At 37.8% G+C, this 22,764-nt stretch overlaps 1 protein-coding gene across 2 annotated transcripts in view; it reads right to left on the bottom strand.

Moving 5' to 3' along the window:
* KCNIP4 (potassium voltage-gated channel interacting protein 4) overlaps window positions 1–22,764 on the bottom strand; it is a 1,241,727-nt gene that overhangs the window by 958,681 nt on the left and 260,282 nt on the right. The window lies entirely within an intron of this gene.

Below are 22,764 nucleotides of genomic sequence, written 5' to 3'. Positions count from 1 at the left end.
GTCCCCTCGCCAGCAGCAATCGCAACCTCACAGACCATTCAGAGGGAGGCGGGGCCTGTGATGCCAGCTCATCAATGAATCAGCATGTAAGCAGGTGAGGGGACAGATGACAGGTCACTGGGGCTGAAACCCTTGGGATATCAGTAGAGGGAGCTTGCTAATGCAACTGAGCCTGCTGGAGAGGGATCTCAAGTCCAAGACTGTGCAAAATGATCCCCACTCCCTGCAGAAAGGCAACTAGGAAAGCATGCTGTTCAAGGTCAGACACCAGACAATTCCCTGATACAGTGTTAACCAGATTCAGAAAGCCTAAATGGTGAAAAGGCTCATTTGAGAAGCTGACCCTGATGCTAAACAAGCAGAGTTGAAGATTTACCACCAAACAGAGACAAAGTCCCTTTGTCACTGATAAACATATTCTACTTCATGGGCACAGGGTTGAAAAATAAGCTGTTACCTAAATTTGGCTGTGTTTTCTGCACTGTCCAGGCTCAGGGATTTGAAAATTAGGGGGGGGGGGGGAAATCACTGTTTATTTTAAAATACAATAGACTGGAAATCAAAACTCCTAAGCCCTTATGCTTGCATTCATGCAGCAGAGCTCCAACACTAATTTACTGCATTATCCTAAAAGAAAGACTGCCTCAGTTTCCTCACATTTGTAAAGGCAAAATGCAACTTGCTAGCTCCTTACCAATTGTACTTAATAGTGAGAACAGTTGTGACAGCTCACAATTCTCACAAAGTACTTTTTTCTTAAAGACGGTGTTACAAAGGTAGGAAGTTGCTATGAAAGCTAGAAAACTACAGGCTTATTTTCTTTGAATGTGCAGTTTAGGGGATATTTTGTTGTTGCTTCTCATTCCCGATTGCCCTGAGCAGTTTCTAGGATTTGTTCTGCACTCTAATTTACATTCTCATGGTGTTTGCTTATTTATTTGTTTTTGCTTGTCATGTGTATGTATGTGTGTGTGTATATATATATGTACATGTATATATATATATATATGTACATGTATATATATATATATATGTATATATAATCTCCTTGGTATTTAGTATCTGTGAACGTGCATCCTCTATATTACACAGGCCATTTTTTTCCGATAATTGTCATAATTCTACTTGGAACTAATACTTCACAACAATACTACACATGAAATGATATCCTTCTACAATAAAGAAAGTAGTCCTGGAACCATAGACATAACCAGATTTAGTAGTAACTCACTCTCTTCTATAGCTCTCCCACAGTCCCACCAGAGACTCAGTGATAGAATCATCTGAATGAGATAATGAAGCATGCTTTCCAAGAATTTTCAGAACTTTAGTTGAAAGTATCTGAGATTGTTTAAAAAAGGATAGGTTTATACACAAAAGTTATCAATATACTTTATTTAAAGTTCTTTCTCCCAGGCATTTGCCATGAGTGTTAGTATCCCAAAGTTTGAAAGAAGCAGAAGAAATATACAATTGTAGTTCTATGGCTGGGGCTAATTATTTTAAAGCCCCACTTTTTTATCTATAAAATGGGTAATAGGACACTTTGTTCATTTGTTGGAAAGTTAGATATGGTAGGGACTTCCCTGGTGGCCCAGTGGCTAAGACTCCATGCCCTAACATAGGGGGCCTAGGTTCCATCCCTGGTCAGGGAACAAGATCCCATGTGCTGTAACTAGGAGTTCATATCCCACAACTAAAGATCCTGCATGCTGCAATGAAGATCCAAGATTCCAAGTACTGCAACTAAGACCTGGAACAGTCAAATAAATAAATCAAATAAGTATATTTTTTAAATGATATGTAGATGGCATTAAGCACAGCGCTTTCATTCATTTACACAGAAGTTATGTATTGAGTACTTGTTATGATCTGTACATGGTTTTAGACTTCTAGGTGCTGGAGACACAGCAGGAATGAAGAAAGGCAAAGCTTCTGCATACAGAGTTTACACCTCAGATCATAAACAACAAATTAACAAAGAGTAAATAAGGAAATATCACATATGAATGAATGCTGTGGAGACTGTTCAAACCAGTTTAACAAAATAGAAAGTGAGTAGTATGTATACAAAATTTGAGATATATTTTTCAATTAACTCATTCACTTAAACATAACTATTTAAAAGAAGAATTTCACTACAAAGCCTTCAGATATCAAAGGATAATAGGAAAATACTACATATAACTCTATAAACATAAATTTGCAAATGTAGGTGAAATAGTCTAAAAATAAAGCTACCCAACAGGAAATAGTTTGAACAGCCCTAAATTGTTAAGTAAATTGAATTTACAATTTAAAAAGTCCCCCAAAAAGAAATCTTCAGACCACATTGTTTCCTTGGAGAATTCTACCAAAAATTTGAAGAATAATTAACATAAAGTCTCCAAAATATCTTCAAGAAAATAGAAAGGAGGTAACAGTTGCTAATTCATTTTATGAACTCAGTATTAGCCTAATAAAGACAATACCAAAAAAGGAAACTAGAGACAAATATCTCTCATTAATATAGACTCAAAAATCCTTAATAAACATTAAGAAAATAATTCAGCAATATATAAAAAGAATTATCTGCCACAACCAAGTAGGGTTCAGTCTAGGCTATGAAAGTGAAAGACAGAATTAACAAGGAAAAAATAATCAAAATAATTTACTGAATTAAAAGACAAAAGGAAAAAAAAGTCATAGTCATATCTATTGATTTAGAAATAATATGTAACAAATTTAACATGCATTCATAATAAAAAAAAACTCAATGAAATAGGAATAGAGGGCAACTTTTATAACTTAATAAAGCACATATGTCTATAAAAACCTACTAGTCACATTATACTTAATGATGAGGGACTGAATGAAATAAAATTATCCTATTGGAGAATGGCATGATTGTCTACATAGAAAATACAGGAAAAAAATCTTAAAAAAAAAAAAACAACTCCTAGAATGAATAGTGAGTTTAGCAAGGTCACAGGATGCTAGCTAAAAATTAGCTGTACTACTGAGAAGTCATTTATACTAGCAACAAACATGGATGCTGAAAATGAAGACATGGTACCCTTAACAATGGCTCAAAAAATGAATGCTGAGGTTTAAATCTAACAAAACATGTAGCAAATGTGTATGCCCAAAATTGTAAAACCTCTGCTGAAGGAAATAAAATATTTAAATAAACAGAGAGACACGTGTTCATGCATTATAGCATTCAACATAGTAAAGATGCCAATTCTTCCCAAACTGATACACAGGTTCAACACATTTCCAATAAAATATGAACAAGATTATTTTTAATACAAAAAAGATCATATGGATTATATGGAAAGAAAAAGGAACTTAGAATAGCTGAAACAATTTTTAAAAGAAGATTAAGTCTTGAGATAATTCTACCTGATTTCAAAAGTTATGCAGTTTCACTAACCAAGACTATAGTATAGGCAGAGAAATGGGCACATAGTCCTATGGGACAGAACAGAAAACCTAGAAATAAATCTACACAATTATCCACAACTGATTTTTGACGAAGATGCCAAGAGAAAATCAATGTAGGATAGAGAGCTTGCCAACAGGTGGTGCTGGGGCAACTGGACATCTACAGGCGAAAGCTTCACCAAGATCTCACATCTTATACAAATATTAGCTCACAATGGATCACAGAATTAAATGTAAAACTATAAAAGTTTAAGGAAAAGTAGAAAATATCTACAATTTGGGACTAGGCAAAGATCTTTTTTAGGCTTGACACTAAAATCATTATCTATAAAAGAGAAATTTCTAAGCTAGATATCATTAAATTTAGAAACTCTCGGTCATTTCAGATTTCATTAAGAGGATGAAAACACAAGCTCCAGAGTGGGAGAAGATATTTGCAAACCACATTTCTGACAAGATATCTGACTACTATTTGGACAAAATATATAAAGAATGTACAAAATTCAACAGTAAGAAGCATACAACCCAGTTAGAACATGAACAAAAGACATGAAGACATATCATCAAAAAAAGATATATGAATGGCAACAGAGCACAGGAAGTGATGCTTGATACCATTAGTCATTATCGAAATGCAAAACAAAACTACGGTGAGGCATTATTACAAATCCGATGTGTAACGGCTACAGTGAAAAACTACTGTCAAGACCAAAGGCTGGTCAGGATTCGTAGATACTGGACCATTCACACACAGCTGGTGGGAATGCAGAATGGCACAGCCACTCTGAAAAACTGTGTGGTAGCTTTTTTAAAAAAATATTCTAAACATATTTCAGACATTTCACTCAGCAACTGCACTCCTGAGCATTTACCCCAAAGCAATGAAAATATATGTTTAGACAAAAATCCTTACATAAATGCTTATAGCATTTTTGCCAGCCCCAAACTGGAAATAATCTATAAACAAACAGTGGAACACCCATACCAGCAAGAAAAAAGGAATGAACTATTGGTATCCACAGCCTGGATGAATCTCAAGAAGATTATGCCGACCAAAAAAAAAAAAAAGCCAATCTAAAAAGGTTACATATTGCATGATTACATGTATGCAACATTCTCGAAATGACAAATTATAAAAATGGATGACAGATTAGTGGATACCAAAGAGTAAGAAAAGGGTAGGGGTCAGAGGGAAGTGAATGTGCAAATGATACATGCTGATGAAAATCACGTTAACTGACATTGATTATTGTCAATGTCAATATCCTAGTTGTGATATCTGCTAGAGTTTTATAAGATGTCACCATGGGGACAAACTACTTTGCCATGGATCTCTCTGTATCATTTCTTACAATTAATTGCTACAAATTTACAATTATCTCAAATTAAATAGTTCACCTAAACATTAAATTTAAACATTTAGATACCTTTTTAACATATATTATACATTACTATTTTAGGTTCTGAATATACACAACCAAACAAAACCAGTGATTCATGGAGCTTACATTATAATGGGGCTCAAATGGTAAAGAATCTGCCTGCAATGCAGGAGACTGGGGTTCCATCCCTTGGTCAGGAAGATCCCCTGGAGAAGGAAATGGCAACCCAGTCCAGTATTCTTGCTGGCAGAATTCCATGGACAGAAGAGCCTGGCAGACTACACTCCATGGGGTCACAAACAGTTGGACACGACTGAGCAACTAACTCACACACACACACACACACACATTATAATGGTGTGGGGGAGACAGTAGAATTGGGCAAGGAGAATTGAATATGCTAAATGGAGGGAGGGACTGGTGGTGCAAGTAAAATGGGGTGATCATTGAATCCTCATTGATGTGATATTTGAGCAAAGATTTGAAGAGGGTCAAAAGGGAGCCACGTGAATACCCTACACATATGGGTACCTTCTCAGTACCTGTATCTTTCTGCAACCTCTGAACAGTCAGTTAATATACTCTGCAAGTCACTCTGTTAGGGAACTTTCTTGAAATCAGCCTTTATGTCTCATCTCTGATGTTAAAGCACAGAGCACCATCTGACCAATTTTTCCTCTAGGAAAGGCAACTGTAAATCACCAGTTTTGTTGGTGAATCCACTGCCTATGTCTATTTACTGTTGGGAGTATGTAAGAAAAATATTGTTGCTTAATGCTATCCTCAGGAACACACGAAACATAATTAGATAAAATAAATACAAAACGTCACAGAGCATTAGAAAGGAAAAAAGAAAAGTGTTCTTAATTATCAGCTAATTTGGGTTAATATAACCATTACCTCCCACAATATCAATAACCAAGGTTGCACATTCAAAACCAACAGATGTCCTGAATGTTTCAGAAGTGCTTGAGTAAAAGCTACCGTTATTTACAGAGAAATGTGAGCAAACTTTAAAAACAGCTCACAAGGGCTCAAGGACTTTCTAGATGAACAAACTAGTTAACACTTACAGCATGTGGTACAGAGGGTACTAAAGCTTCTTGCGGTTTAGATAGTTAAATTTAATTGAAAGGCAAGTGGTATATCATGTAGTAGAAACCAAACATCTTAAGATGACAGATGACTCCACAGCAAACCACTGGTCTTAAGTTACAGGGAAATGTGAAAGTACAGGCTCATTTCAAGATGCATCTCTCCTAGCTACATGTTGGAATTTTATTTATTTTTCTGAACAGCTCTTCTTGAGAAGCCCATGTTCAGGTAAAGCAAGTCTTAAATACACTTGGGTGACCCTCACTGATCCTTAAAATTGAAAAATAAACATGATTGATTGGTTAAGGGAAAAATGTTGGCTTTACTTCAAGGAAGAGAGAACCCAGTGATTCCCAAGAAGACTTATGCCCCAGTGAAGTTTTTCCCCAAATGCTGCTCCCCTCAATACATCTTGGTGCAGTCGGTGTTTCTCAGTGGGAATAGACATTGTTATGCTTTTCAAATTGTCACAAGTTGCAAATTAAACATGTGCAGCTTAAAAATAGCTCACCATGGGGCTGCAGAGAGAAGCAGAGCAGAGCCTTGCGGCAAAGTCACAGGTTTTGAAAGTGGGTCTTGATAAAATATTAGACTAGCTAGTTGTCCATTAGAGAGGACTGTGCCAATGCTGGGGCCATTATTATTCCAGAAACATCGTTATCTGCCTACTTCAATGAATACAGAGCATATCAACACACTATAACTTTTGCATCAACTTTGGAAACAGCTTTGAGAATACAAAGCATACCAAATCAAACATGCTGGCCAGAAATATACCCATTTCATGTGTCCAGGGCTAAACCAACAACAATAAAAAACCCACAGAATTAGTATTCTAGGTAGTACCTAGATAATATAATAATACACTAAATTATCCATAATTTGGGCTTCCCAGGTTGTGCTAGTGGTAAAGAACCTGCCTGCCAATGCAGGAAACATAAGAGATGTGGGTTCAATCCCTGGGTTGGGAAGATCCACTGGAGAAGGGAATGGAAACCCACTCCAGTATTCGTCCCTGGAAAATTTAATGGTCAGAAGAGCCTGGCGGGTTACAGTCCATAGGGCAGCAAAAAGTCGGACATGACTGAGCACACATACACACATACATAATTTACCACCATACAATGAGACCAAAACTACCAACAGATATGAGAATTCTGCATCACACTGGAATATAAAGGAGGCGATACACTACAAATATTTACATGCAAATAAATCCATAAAAGTATGCATTTAAGACAAATTACGGTTTGTCTTAAAAACCCAGACAGCTGAGTTTCCAGCTATTTTTTGTCTTGTTTTTAAGAGGGAGAGCCATAATTTTTCATACATGAGACTTGAGAGGTAAGTATAAAATTGTTTATGACATACTTTAGGGAAACAGTCCACTGTAAATATGTGCCAGCCAGAGCTGAGTGAGGACTCCCTCACTGGGGCTCCATCCACCCAGAGCCCTGTCTGAAAGCCTGATTATTATTATTATTGTCACGGGAGCTGGGAATAGATGTGTTTTGCTGTTGGAGAGCCCTGAAAGTTCGAGTCAGAGGCATGTGCCTTACTTCAAAGAAAATAAAAGCACACTAAAGAGTCCTCATCAGCAGAGACACGGCTGAGGACGTGGGCACGGAAACAGGTTTCTGGGTCAACATGTAGAACTTGGAAGGCGGGTAGACTGAGGTGCTAGCTGCATGAAAGTTGCTACTTTCTCAGCCACAGATTTACTCCCAGATTATAAAAAGGACAACGTGACGAGTCCCAAGGCCCATTATTTCACAAGTTAGACTGAAAAGTACAAGCTGGAAAAAATTTATATTAGCTTCTTTTCTTTATGATAGATTCCAGCACCACCACCACCATACACAGACACAGACACACACACACACACACACACACCTGCCCCAGAGTTTCTAATGGGCCATACAGAGTAAGGAAAGGGAAAGTTTTAGTCGCTCAGTCACGTCCCATTCATTGCGAACCTATAGACTATAGCCCTCCAGGCTTCTGTGTCCATGGGATTTTCTAGGCAAGAATACTGGAGTGGGTAGCAATTTCCTCCTCCAGGGGATCTTCCCAACCTAGGGGTTGAACCTGGGTCTCCCGCATTGCAGGAAGATTCTTTACCATCTAGCCACCAGGGAAGCCCATAGAGTAAGGAACTGGGTTCTAATTTAGCACTGGAATTAAACATCAAGTTATTTACTTTTACTCAAACTCATTTTACTATTTTTTTTCATTTTTTTTCTTTTTTTTCTTTTTTTTCATTTTACTATTAAGCAGCTGTGTAATCTCTGGCTGAACAGAGATTATAAAAGATAAATACATCTTTTATATGTTGAGAATATAAAACAATATCCTGCAAGCATGTATCAATTTTAAAGTGTTCATTTATAAGTGCATTTATTTATTGAGCTCCCTGGAACTTATTGACTTCAATTTTATTTACCTTCCTCTATAGTTTTTCTCAAAGTACGTCTTCGGCCTATTTTCCTCAGAACTAGCCGGAATGCCTGTTTAAAAGGATTCTTGGCCCCCACCTTCAACATAGTCATAGAATCCTCGGATTCAGGCAGGAAATCTTACAAACTTAGAATCTCCTGAGTCCTCAAAAACAGAATTTTGATAATCAAAAGAACTTAAGCCAACTTCTACCCTGGAGTGAAGTCAAAGAAGAGTCAATTACAATTTGAAGATGATAAAATTATGATTCTATGAATGTTTCAATAATCCACCAGCAGCCTAAAGCCACCTGCAATTGTTGAGAGGCTTGGATGTCGTCTTGGTAATCCATCCCCTGCTTTTCATTTCAAAACAAATTACACTTGCGTGAAGGAAGCTTCATTTTCTCTTATACCAGAGACAATCAACAGGGTGGGTTAACACAATTAGGTTGCTCATTTTGGCTTCAGTAAAAGTCATCAACCACAAGCTGTCCTAAATCTAACGGACACACAAAGGCATTGTGACACTGGCTATATACAACACTTTATTAGAATGGCCAATGTAATTAAAAACAACTAGGCCGCAAAGATGATTTGGATTAGGATAAAAAATGCTAGCTCTTTTCCCTCCCACCGACTATTATATTTTTTGAATATTAGTCTTTCTTTTCCAATTACCATGTATTTTTCTTTAATTTGGTGAATATAATTATGAGTAAACTGAATCCAGTCGATATTTGTTTTTGTTTCATAAGGAAGAAGCACAGGACTTTCTGCTTCATTCTCCTGTGAGGTGAGATATAAGAAAAGATAATTTTGAATCTCAGGTAACAAGCTAAAGGGCAGTGTATAATTTTTAAAAAATTGAAAGGAACAATAAATGTATTGGCCTTGTCTTAACTCTCAATACATACAGATGATGAGCTGATTTAGGGGGAAAAAAAAGAAATTATTGAGTTTCTACTACTTTCCAGGCAGAGGTCAGTAATTAACTCTTAAATGATGTTAAGTTACATACTGGGCATTTAGAAATGTGAGCTTAGCTGTCAGAAGAAAGGTCAGGGTTGAAGGTTACATGTGGAAGTCATCCGTGTAGAAGTGACAGTTAAAGCTGACTACAGATGGAACTCCTAAAGGACACAGAGGTGACCTACAAGGCTGTTGTCATGGCATCTCAGTTATAAATGGCTTTGCCCTATTTTTCACTCAAGATTGAATTGCCTTACACTATTTATCATAAAAATTTCTTTTTAAAAAAGATGTAAACTTAAAAAATCAAAGAACTTAGAATAAAAACAAGAAAACAAAGAAGTGGTCTAGAAATTATGAGAAATAAGTGATAGTAAGTCTGAAATTTTCTTGATTTGTTCAACAAAAAAGGATTTCTCACTTATTTGAGTGAGTAAGCAAGTGAGTGAAGTCGCTCAGTCGTGTCCGACTCTTAGCCACCCCATGGACTATAGCCCACCAGGCTTCTCTGTCCGTGGGATTTTCCAGGCAAGAATACTGGAGTGGGTTGCCATTTCCTTCTCCATCTCACTCATTTAATCAGCTAGAAATATTATATGTAATGGCATTAGACAATCATTGAAACATATTTATTCATTAATATGTTTATGATTCTGTTTTGCAAAATTCCTGCTAAAGTTTCCACTGATGATTTTATAACTACACTAATATTATAGGCCAAATGCCAAAAAAAAAAAAAAAAAGCATGTATTCTAGTCCTGAAGCTAATAATTACCTCCATCATGCCATGATAACCACTAGAGCTGCCACGACATGCAACTTTCAGATGAAATGGACAGGACAGCACACACTGGCACACCATTATGGAAAAGCAATGTAACAACAACAGAACACAACCGATGCTATTCTTTCCAAATTACATATTCCTGCATTCATTCACATAAAGCAAAATACTATATCATACTCAAAATTTTAAAAAAAATAGTACAATTAAATATTCTACTTGCAAAGCAGAAATAGAGACACAGACAGACAGAACAAACATGAACACCAAGTGGGGAAATGGTGTGGGAGGCACGGCAAGTGGGATGAATTAGGAGCTTGGGATTTACACATACATGCTTCTATGTATAAAATAGATAACTAATGAGAATCTGCTGTATAGCACACAGAAAAGAACAAAGACGGTACAATCTGTTTGTAGAATATATATTAAGTTAACCTTAAAAATGTATTCCAGTACACATTAGGTGCAGACAAAAACTGTTTGATTCCACTTATATAAGATACCAAGAGGAGTCAAATTCATAAACTCAGAAAGTACATTGGTAAATGGCAGGGGCCAGGGGCAGAGGGGTGGAGAGTGGGGAGGAAGTTAGTGTTTAATGGGGGTGGAATGTCAGTTTAGGACAGTGAAAAATTCAGGAGATGGATGATATTATGTGACTTTTACCACAATAAAATAACATTTTCTAAAAAAGTCTTCTTTAGGACTTCAGTTCTCAGTTCAGTTTTGACTAGCTGAAGGAAAAGAATGCCTCCGAATCTGCTGTGCCTCTTGAATGTCCTTGAGTGTGCTCCACGGATTCATTTCCAAACAGCAGTCAGAAGAGGATCACACTGCACAGACTCCCCTGGAACTTGCTGCCAGGCGTTCCCCCCCGCCACCCCCGCCCATCGGAGTAGTGCAATTAAATATTCAGGATCCTGCCACGGTGGTGTCGAGCAGAGTAACACAGGACTCTGACCTTCTGCAGGAAAATCAGTCAGGGAACAAACGCGTGACAATGGGTGACACTAACCGTGTGCTGTAACCGAAAACCACCTAATGCAGTTTTCATGTAACAAACTCTCCAGGACAGTAACTGTACTATTCAATTTTCACTGCAGTAGTCACACTACAAGCCTTTTTAATGCATGCTGCAAATTCATATTCAGATCCATCCACAGCTGACCCCTGCTCCATGTTTAACTCCGCAGCTGATGCGGCAAGAGTGGGAGGTTGTGAGACAAACACTGGACTGAGACTTAGCAGGCATCCTGGATTTCTCAAAGCCCAGAGTTGAGTGAGTTGCTTCAGGTCTCAAGGCCCTGTTCTGTAAAATGATGGCACCGGATTAAATAATCCCTGTATTCTTTTCTAATTCAAAAAAATTAATGTCCACACAAAGAGATCTAAAACATAAGTATTTTAATAGCAATATAATGTTTCACAAGATGAAGGTAATTCAGTCTATTTACCATACTCCTACTGACAGCTATTCAGGACTTTTCAGGTGTCCTGCCATGCTACTGCAAACAATACTATGATAAATAATTCTATAGATACATTCCTAGGATATGGCGTTTTTATTGCTGTAGATTTATATCATTTACTTAGATGCATGCCTACTACATTATGTTCAGATAGAAAACAAGTTACAGAGACATGTATGTAATATGACCCAGTCTGTGAAATGAAACTACATACTCTACATGTGTATATATCATTTTCAAAGAATGGCAACCTACATTGTTGGTGGGAGACAACTTCTGTGTTCTTCTGACACAAAAAAAAGGAGACTGTCACAAAACAGTTGCTCTCATGGCATAGTGCTAACATTGGGAATATACCACTGCAGAATTTATGAAAATATGAAAGATTTTAATATACATATATGAGAAAGATATGTAGATGAAAAGAAAAATTAGTTTCATGATGTTATAGGAAACATAGGCAAACTTTTTCTGCTATTTTTATGTACTGTGTTTGGACAGAAGTAACATATAGACAAAAGGGGAAAAATAATAAATCTGTAATATGAACTTCTCTTACAGGTTCTATGCTTGCAAAAGGCCAATGACATCTATTGAACACTTTTTATGGGCAGGCCATCACTGTGAAAATTCTGTCCAGTTACCTAATCTTCACAAGAAGCTTCGGAGGTAGGTTTTCTAATCTCCACAAAAAGGATGGAGGAACTGAGGCTGAGATTCACTAACTCTCCTAAATGTGCTGTGATATTAAGTACCATGAAAGAAGGTCAAAGTGAAAGTCACTCAGTCGTGTCTGACTCTTTGCAACCCCATAGACTGTACAGTACACGGAATTCTCTAGGTCAGAATACTGGAGAGGGTAGCCGTTCCCTTCTCCAGGGGATCTTCCCAACCCAGGGACTGAACCCAGGTCTCCCATATCATAGGCAGATTCTTTACCCTCTGAGCCACCAGGGAAGCCCAAGTATCATATCCTAAATATGGTTCACCATTTGCCTGACCCCCAAATCCATGCTCTGAAGCATCATGGAACATCAGTGTCCAACTTTCTGTCTGCCACGGAGCCTGACTAACCCACATGCATCACTCCTATGACTTAGAGCAAAAGCACCACCGTTTTCTGCAATGGGAGCACTGAAATGCAACAGATAAACCCTATGTGTGAGAAGTAATCAAAGCAAAAGTTAATAAAATGGCTTAGAAAAATAACAAATATTAATTAATAATATAATCTTTACTACTCTGAAATATTTTTAATGGATACTATCATTTCATAGAGGGACCTATATACTATATTACACTTAAGGAATTTTATAAGACAGAGCTTGGCAAACTGGACAGGATTTAATTTCAACTGAGGTAGGTCTACTATTAGTCCTATAGAGTAACTACTTGTGTGTCAGGGAAGTAGGTTTAGGGGAAAAAAAACTTTTCTCCCCAATCTTTAATCAGTCTGAGAAGTATGTTTTCAATATTTTTATAAATTTGCCTTTAATAAAATACTGTTTATCTCATGAGCATTTGGGCACATTTTGAAAATTCACTCATCGTCTCTGTGTACAGATGGATTTTATCTTCTTCAATATGATTCCTGAGGCCCTTCTCATATAGCTTTCTCCCAAGATAAATTCTCTCCATACCCTTCTCCTGAGATTAGCCTAGGATCTCCATTTTGCTGCCAAAACACAGACTCATTTCTACAACGTTTCATACAGTGCCATGGATGGCTGCTATTGTGTGGGATTTAAGGGCAATTTTTCCATTTAGAAACCTGAAAAAAAATCTGGCCACAGCAGCCATCAGTCAACTTAGTGTTCATTCTCATCTTCTTTTATTTCTCAGCATTCTTCACACAGAAGAGAAGGTCACATGTGTATTTACTCTATCGCTGGACATCTTGTAAAGAGCAAGAACCAAGGACTTGGACCGTCTGAGATTCCTACGCCAGCTCTTTGAACATATTATCCATGATTTTGGCCATGTCACTTTAGAATGTCTATGCCTCATTTTAATCATGTGTAAGGAAATTCATGACACCCATAGAATCAGCCTACCCAATAAAATTCTTATGAGAATTGAATGACATAATGTATATTGAACACATTGGAAATTATCTGGTATATAGCAGATATCACATCAGTGGAAGTTGCTGCTGGTACTTTTATTTTTAGATCCAAAATCAAGAAGAAAATCTTTCAAACCAAATATCAAATAGAGTTGGAGGAAGCATCTAAAGTTCCTCCAAGTACCTCAGGAGAACCATCTTACATACTGCTATGAAGATCATTTGGATAATAATAGGAGTTAATATCAGTTTATAAGCAATATGGGAATATATCTGCATTCTCTCTATCATGTAAACATTGACTACAGTAATGGGGAAAAAAAAGTGTGAAACAATTGTACTTCACAATTCAAGAGCATGGACAGACCCATGGAGGGACTTCAAAAGATTATAAAATGGTATGAGTATATACACATTTTTGACAAAAGAGTTTAGTGCTTCCATTCAGTGCTGAAAAGTTTTGAACACTTTAGAAATAAGATGTGATTCTACACTAGTTATACTGAGGTAAACAATTTATGACATCAGATTTTGTTCCCTCTAGACAACTGAGGAATATATCAAACTATAAAATACAATCGAGTGCCATGTTTAGTCATCTTTTGGGCAGGGGGTAACTGTCCCCTTTGATAACATCTGAAAATCATAAACTTCCTCTTAAGATGAACTGTAGTTGAAATGACTGTATCGTCAATGGTTCCTAGCGGCAGTTTCTCACTCACAGAAGCTGGAAATGATCCTTCCTGTCCCTTTCTGGATATAATCTCCCCTGGCATTGATCTCCACCCCCTCCCAGACCTCCCCTGTTGTTTGTGAGGTCATAAGAATAAGCCCTTCTTTATCACTGGCCATCTAGGGCACAGACAGGGAAGGGAAGAAAGAGGAAAGGGAAGGAAGGAAAATGCGACAGAGAGGCCAGATTCATACACAGGGGTGAAGAGAGAGGGAGGAACGGATGAAAAAGAGAAGGAGGGAAGGAAAAAAGAGTGGAAGGGAAGGAAGGGAGGCAAAGAGAGAGGGAGAGAAAGAAAGGGAAGAGAGATTATGACTTGGTAGCTTTTGGCATGTTAATATTTAATATGTAGGCTCCTGAGAGACAACTCTCCCAAACCCCTCAACTCCTTTACCCACTCAGCACACTTTCTCTGAGATAAAAAAGTATTTGATCTACAGCTTCTAAAGCTACCTATGAATGACATTTTAAAATCACCTATGACTAATACAGCAATTTTAAAATAATTTGCCCTTTTAAAGTATTATATTTTTACAGTATCAAGTTGCTATATAATACCATAGTATCAAGCTACTATATACCATACATCAGTGTAGAGTGTGTTTCTTCTTTAGCTATTGCCAAACTAGTTATTTGTTGCAGAATGGATGAGTCCTTGGTGAACTAGAAAAAAAAATCCCTTCTATTCCATTATTGCTCTTTTGAATTGATAGAACTTTAGTGGTGCATCATTGCCATTTCTGCTATAAATTATTTTCAATTCAGTTTAACAAATGTGAATTGGGTCATATGGCTTTCCTTATATCAGGCCCAAGAAGTGCATGAACTATATCTGCTCTAGAAATTGTATAGGACTACAAATGTCAAGGAGATCCAACCAATCCATCCTAAAGGAGATCAGTCCTGGGTGTTCATTGGAAGGACTGATGCTGAAGCTGAAACTCTAGTTCTTTGGCCACCTCATGCGAAGAGTTGACTCATTGGAAAAGACCCTGATGCTGGGAGGGATTGGGGGCAGGAGGAGAAGGGGACAACAGAGGATGAGATGGCTGCATGGCATCACCAACGCGATGGGCATGAGTTTGAGTAAACTCCGGGAGTTGGTGATGGACAGGGAGGCCTGGCTTGCTGCGATTCATGGGGTCGCAAAGAGTCGGACACGACTGAACGACTGAACTGAACTGAAGTGATAAATGTCAGGGGTGAACTGCATCAGTCAAAAAAGTACTAACTGGAAAAAAGCTACTGTGTTAAAATTAATTTGCTTTCCTCTTGAAAAGATTCACAGTTTTCATAATAAGTATTTTTTAACATTTTCTTTGAACTTTGGGTGCCATCATTGCCAAATATTTCACTTGACTTTTACATTATTCATTCACCCATTCATTCCAATATTTATTAAGGAAGGAACTATAAAATCAGGTTACTTTGATATAGTTCTGGTTTCTTTAAGATCAGCATTAAAGTAGAGGGATCCATCTAACTGGAGGGAATTAGGGTGCAAAATTTATTAATATAGCCATGCAAAAGCCTCTTCTATATGACCTCAATCTTATGGGGAATAGCTAAGGCTAAGAACAATTCAAATCATTCTTGGTCAGATTTGATGGTAAGATAGTAGTCTAAGAAACCCCTGACTATATTAGCCAAAGTAATTCAGTTCATATATGGGAGCAACATGGAATAGTGTCAAGCTTCTGATAAAAGGCAGAGACATTTGGTTCCTTGAAACTCTATAAGAAGGATTAATTATTAAGTGACTTTAGGGAACTTAATCATAGGATGATCTGACAGACATACCTCAACAAGTAAATCAGTTGGGAACACATCCTCCACCTCCCAGTCTGATTAACAGTCAAATTTCCTTACCTCCAATGTTGGTCCTGACTCATCCCTGCCTCCTAAAATGGCTTGTTGATGGGAGTAAACAGCTATGACCAAATATTGCTGTCTCTCAGTTACTAACAGCTATTCCTCCCTTCTGAGGTAACTGACTATTAAGAGCTCAAAATAAGTTAGTTTAGAAAATCTTCTAAGAAATCACTTCTCTACAAACCCAGATAAAGTCGGTGAGGCAAGATTTTATGCTGGGTCAGTTTGCCTACTGTCCTTCCAAAGGTGAAACCACCAGATTGGAGTTACTTAGTTTATGTCACCCTGTACCTCTAAATGGAGAAGGCAAGGGCACCCCCCCTCCAGTACTCTTGCCTGGAAAATCCCATGGACGGAGGAGCCTGGTGGGCTGCAGTCCATGGGGTCGCGAAGAGTCAGACCTGACTGAGCGACTGAACTTTCACATTTCACTTTTATGCATTGGAGAAGGAAATGGCAACCCACTCCAGTGTTCTTGCCTGGAGAATCCCAGGGATGGGGTCGCACAGAGTTGGACACGACTGAAGTGACTTAGCAGCAGTAGCAGTACCTCTAAAACCATGAAGTTATACAGGCTTCAAAGGGTGCTTGCAGATTCCACGTTCTTCTCTAATACTCAGTTTTCCTAAGCCAGTGTTTCTCAATCTTGATACTATTTTGGGTCAGATAATTTTTTTTAGGGACTTTACTGTGCACTGTATAATATTTAGCAGAATCCCTGGCCTCTACCTATGAAATGTCAGAAGTCCTCCCCGAATTGTGACAACCTCAAATGTCCCCAGACATTACCTAATGTCTCCTGGGAAAGCAACACCCTTACTGAAGAAGGACCACTGGTTCATGGCTATGACTTGATTAACGAGATCTCTGTGGATTCTTGCTTAGAGCCCTAGTGACTCAGATTTTACATTTGATTTTGATAAAATTAATTGCATAACTTACTATATATTAGCTAAATAGCTCCCTAGAATCTAATAGGTGATAAGCAGTAAGTTAAATGCACTGAGCATTGTATGACCCTCTAGAAAAGCTGAGTCTTTATCTTTGCAAGAGTTTAACTATATCAGAACCAATGGGACTCTCCCCAATGGAAGACCCACCTTGCAAGTTTTTGGCCACCTGAACTCTACCAGACGCCTGAGACTGCTACAGAGAGGCAAGAGTCCCTCATTCCCTCATTTCATTTCTGCTACCTTAGCTTATTTTTCTTGATTGGGTTGAACTGATGAGAGTCTGCACATACTAACTTATTAACCTGATACCTTATTTCCTTTGTTTTCTGAGTTCAAGACCCTTGATCAGTGTTCACATACGTCAGACCTCTATTTCTGCTTATAGTTCTTTCTTTAATATAGTTTCCATTTCAAGTTTGTTTTGTACTCTGAATCTATGATTAACAAATTGCTTCTTTGTCTTGTAGTGTATCATCAACATTACTTGGGATCAGTTCAAATCTTCTCCTAGTTCTGGCATCTTTTTGTCTCTTTTGTCCTGAATCTGCCCATATTGTAGCAGGACAGAGACACTTAGAACACACAGATGTAAGAGAAGTTTACTAGTGGGGCAAAAAGATAAAAACTCTAAAAAACCAAGAACACATTCTCAGATACACATCTTCAGACTTCAAAGCTTTTGAAAATCTTACAACATCAAACTAGATTATGATTAGAATATTTGTAGTAATAATCTGGGGCCCCTGATGAAAGAGTAGGGATATTCTACTTGGGAAGAGAGGGAGGTAGGCACTGTGCTTAGCGAGAGTTCCATCTCATCTGGTTAACAGAGAAGTCACAACATTAGAAGGGAGCTCTGGTTATCTGAGAAATACACCTATTTAAAATACCACCTTACCTAAACATCAGAGTTATTATCAAATTTGTATTTATATCTATTAGGCTGAATCACATAAAATGGCTATTTTTATAGACAAAAATTGATAATTACATTTTCAACCCAAGTAACTCGAAGTTCTGAAGCACAAGAAAACACTTGACACAAACTAGGAGAGCTTCCTTCAAAGGAAGCACATCTAAACTTTCATAAAAAGATTTTGCTTCTATTTTGCTAAGTATTTAAAAAGCTCTGTCCTTGAACATGGATATTCTTATGATCGCAGGATCCCAAGAATATTAAATGATGAAGGAAGTGTGTGGAATCACTCTACAAAACTTTCCAACCAAGGTATAAATAAAACTAAGTGATTATGTTAATAAGCAAACCTACTTGCAATTAACCCTTCCTGAATCCTCAAATTTCAGTTTTGCCTGGATTCAGTTGAGTTCTTTCATTCAGTCGTATCCGACTCTTTGCAACCCCATGGACTGAAGCATGCCAGCCCTCCCTGTCCATCACCAATTCCCAGAGCTTGCTCAAACTCATGTTCCTCACGTCAGTGATGCCATCCAACCATCTGATCCTCTGCTGTCCCCGTCTCATCCTGCCTTCAATCTTTCCCAGCGTCAGGATCTTTTCTAATGAATCAGTTCTTTGCATCAAGTAGTCAAAGTACTGTAGTTTCAGCTTCAACATCAGTCCTTCCAATGAATATTCAGGACTGATCTCCTTTAGGATAGACTGCTTTGATCTCCTTGCAGTCCAAGTGACTCTCAAGAGTCTTCTCCAACACTACAGTTCAAAAGCATCAATTCTTTTGTGCTCAGCTTTCTTTATGATTCAACTCTCACATTCATACATGATTACTGGAGAAATCATAGCTTTGACTAGATGGACCTTTGTTGGCAAAGTAATGTCTTTGCTTTTTAATATGCTGTCTAGGTTGATCATAGCTTTTCTTCCAAGGAGCAAGTGTCTTTTAATTTCATGGCTGCAGTCACCATCTGCAGTGATTTTGGAGCCCAAAATAATAAAGCCTTTCACTGTTTCCATTGTTTCCACATCTATTTGCCATGAAGCGTTGGGACCAGATGCCATGATCTTAGTTTTCTGAATGTTGAGCTTTAAGCCAACTTTTTCACTCTCCTCTTTCACTTTTATCAAGAGGCTCTTTAGTTCTTCTTCGCTTTCTGCCATAAGAGTGGTGTCATCTGCATATCTGAGGTTATTGATATTTCTCCCAGCAATCTTGATTCCAGCTTGTGCTTCTTCCAGCCCAGCAATTCTCATGATGTACTCTGCATATAAGTTAAATAAGCAGGGTGACAATCTACAGTTTTAACGTACTCCTTTCCCAAGTTGGAACCAGTCTGTTGTTCCATGTCCAGTTCTAACTGTTGCTTCTTGACCAGCATACAGGTTTCTCAGGAGGCAAGTCAGGTGGTCTGGTATTCCCATCTCTTTAAGAATTTTCCACAGTTTGTTGTTGCCTGAGTTAGTGCATCTTAATTTTAGATGTCAGAATTTGAACTTTTCAGATTCTCCTCTCTTGCAGCATCATCAGTGATACAAATTGCATTAGTCATTTTCAAGATGACAGCCTTCAGAAGCAAGAACTTAACAAACAAAACGTGCCAAAGATACATACTAAGTTTCACAACACAACTGCTACCCTAAAGTCAAAGTGAAAGTCATTTAATTGTGTCTGACTCTTTGTGACCCCATGGATTATAGCCCACCAAGCTCCTCTGTTCCTGGAATTCTCCAGGCAAGAATACTGGAGTGGCTTGCCATTCCCTTCTCCTGGATCTTTCTGTCCCAGGGTTATTGAACCTAGGTCTTCTGCACTGCAGGCAGATTCTTTACCATCTGAGCTACCAGGGAAGCTAATAAAGAATCAATAAAGAAGCAATATTTTGTAGGGAAAACCCCGTAGTCAATAATCATTATGGTACCTAACATTGGAAATCAATGAAAGAAACACATATTCAATATAGGAGATGGAATATAAGAAAGTCAGAGAGGAGTAGGAAAGGAGATGGAGGGAAACCTAATTATATAAGATACCCTGGATACTCTGAAATGAACTCCATTCATCTCGGAGGAACATGAAGACATATAAGGGAGTCAATTTAAACTTATTATCTGCCTGCTGCCACTGCAGCTGCTGCTACCAGATGCTCCATAGAGAACCTATGGGGAGAAAAGCTTATAGATTCTCCTTGCATGCACTTGGAGTGATGGTTGTGAGAATGGATGCAAATATGAAAATAACAGTACTTCATAAGGCCAAGGTTTGTATTACCAGCTCAATGGATCTAGTAATTTGGAGCTAGTTCACTGAACAAAAAACTCAACAAACATTTGTGGAAAAAAGAAATGAATGTGACTTTTCATAAGCCATCTAGAAATCAATGGTGCAATAGAGGTCAGCACTGCACCACGACCCTTTATCAGCAGAGGAGAAAAGAAACTTCTGTGACAGGAAAAAGAAACAACAGTAGGAGGGCCAGTCACTTGATACCTTTTCTGTATTTGTAACACCAGTTTATTCACCAACTGGGGATAAGAGTTCTTTTCTATTATTCAGGGCTCTGTTTAGACACAACTCTATCTTTCATTCTCAAGAAATGTACATTACGACATTTCATTAAATATCACATACCACATAAGTATGACAAAAAATATCACATGAGGTATTTTCCATCTTTCACTAATGTCCCCATATAGAATATAAGTCGGAGAAGGCAATGGCACCCCACTCCAGTACTCTTGCCTGGAAAATCCCATGGACGGAGGAACCTGGTAGGCTACAGTCCACGGGGTCGCTAAGAGTTGGACACAACTGAGCAACTTCACTTTCACTTTTCACTTTTATGCACTGGAGAAGGAATGGCAACCCACTCCAGTGTTCTTGTCTGGAGAACCCCAGGGACGGAGGAGCCTGGTAGGCTGCCGTCTATGGGGTCGCACAGAGTCGGACACAACTGAAGCGACTTAGCAGCAGCAGCAACAGAATATAAGTAGAATAAGGGGATCAAGAGAATAAAAGATAGTATTCAAACTTCAGAGACAAATGGGGCCTCACAGCTGATAGATGTCAAGAAAATTTAAATTGAAACCAGACTCTCCCATCTTGATTTTCATATCCAAACACTGGAATGTCTGTTTGTTCACTCATTAGAACTTTCCTTCCTTTCCTGTTTTTCTTTTTTTTTTTTTCAGTTAGAAGAATCTATCCATGATTACCAAGTTATTCTCACAGATTTAAATGACCATGCGTCACAATAAAAGAGAATGATTTAAAGTTGTTGTGTAACTTTAGGGCCTTGATTCAATGTTTCCTTAAACTGTTCAGTAAGCTAATTCCAATGTTTACATACAAAGTAAGTGTTCAGCGAAGGCAGTGTGGTGTAATGATTTAAAGTATAGATGCCTGGGAATGCATCTTTATCTTTACTAGCTGTGCATCATTGGCCAAATTACTCAGCTTCTCTGCATCAAAAGATTATGGACAATTACTTCTGCACTTGAGGGATTGATGGTGATTTATATTTTCTTCTTTGTGTTTTTATTTCTCAGTATTCTAAGTGTCCAAAAACAAACAAAGGAACCCTAAGTACTGACAAGGCATTAACTAAAAAGGAAGCATTAGACTAGGTACCAACTTTAGTGATACACTTTACAAGGTTCAATGTCAGTTTTAATCAACATAGTTTGCATATTTTAATCAGTTAAAATAATATATATTTCAGCCACACAATTTTTGAAAATAAGTAATTTGGGGGGCAAGTATCAGAGCTGAAGTTCTTGGTCAACTGGCAGAAATACCACATAAAAATTCACCCACCTTATAATTATCAAACACTTTTTGGTTTTTATCATTATGTTGTTGAGTTCAAGCCTCCAGATATGACTCTAATACATCCAATAACACTTTTTCTGCCATACTGATAAAACCTAGTTATAAACTTGGCATTTATTATTCACATGGTCTACACAATCATTTCCTTCTTCCATAATAATAAACCAACATAAAGTCATACTCATGACCATATTAAAGATAATTTCCTCCCAATTACATGTCATATTCGTAAGACATGACTTTGCATTTAGATAATGCTTATCTTTGAAGGTGCTCTAAGCACGGCCTATGTGTTTTATTTATGCGAGTACATCACTGGTGTAAAAAGAGACAGATTATTTTATCTCAAAGATATCCATTTTCTGATTTGCACTAAAACCTAAGAGTTCTTAAGATCGTAAATGTCATATTCGGTAAAATTACTATTCCATTGAGCTCATTATTCAGTCTTTCATCAGGGGGGAAAAAAACACACAGAGATATTTGATGAAATACCACTCATTTATTCATTCTATGGCTAGGCACCAAAAAAGCTATAAAAATGCACTGAAGCCAGCTCTGAATTTTTGACTCTCATGGTCCAACTGAGAAGAGAGATGTGAAAACCACTCCAGTGCATCACAGGCGGTTAGATCCAAGGTTTGGGGATGTGAGATGGAGAGAGGAGAGGAGGGACCATGTGTTCAGGGTAGGCGTTACTAAAAGGAGTTTGCAATGAATTTTAGGAAAATGAGTAGGCTTTTTGCGAGTGGTTAAAAGAGAAAGCAAGGACAGCCCATATTCTGAGGAGGGAGAGAGCAGCACCTCAACAGCACAGAGACATGAGTGAA

This window comes from Cervus canadensis, chromosome 19 (genome assembly GCF_019320065.1).
Source record: "Cervus canadensis isolate Bull #8, Minnesota chromosome 19, ASM1932006v1, whole genome shotgun sequence".
Classification (NCBI taxonomy): Eukaryota; Metazoa; Chordata; class Mammalia; order Artiodactyla; family Cervidae; genus Cervus; species Cervus canadensis.
Note: the sequence above shows the minus strand (reverse complement) of the source record. Positions and strands in the feature narration are given on the sequence as shown.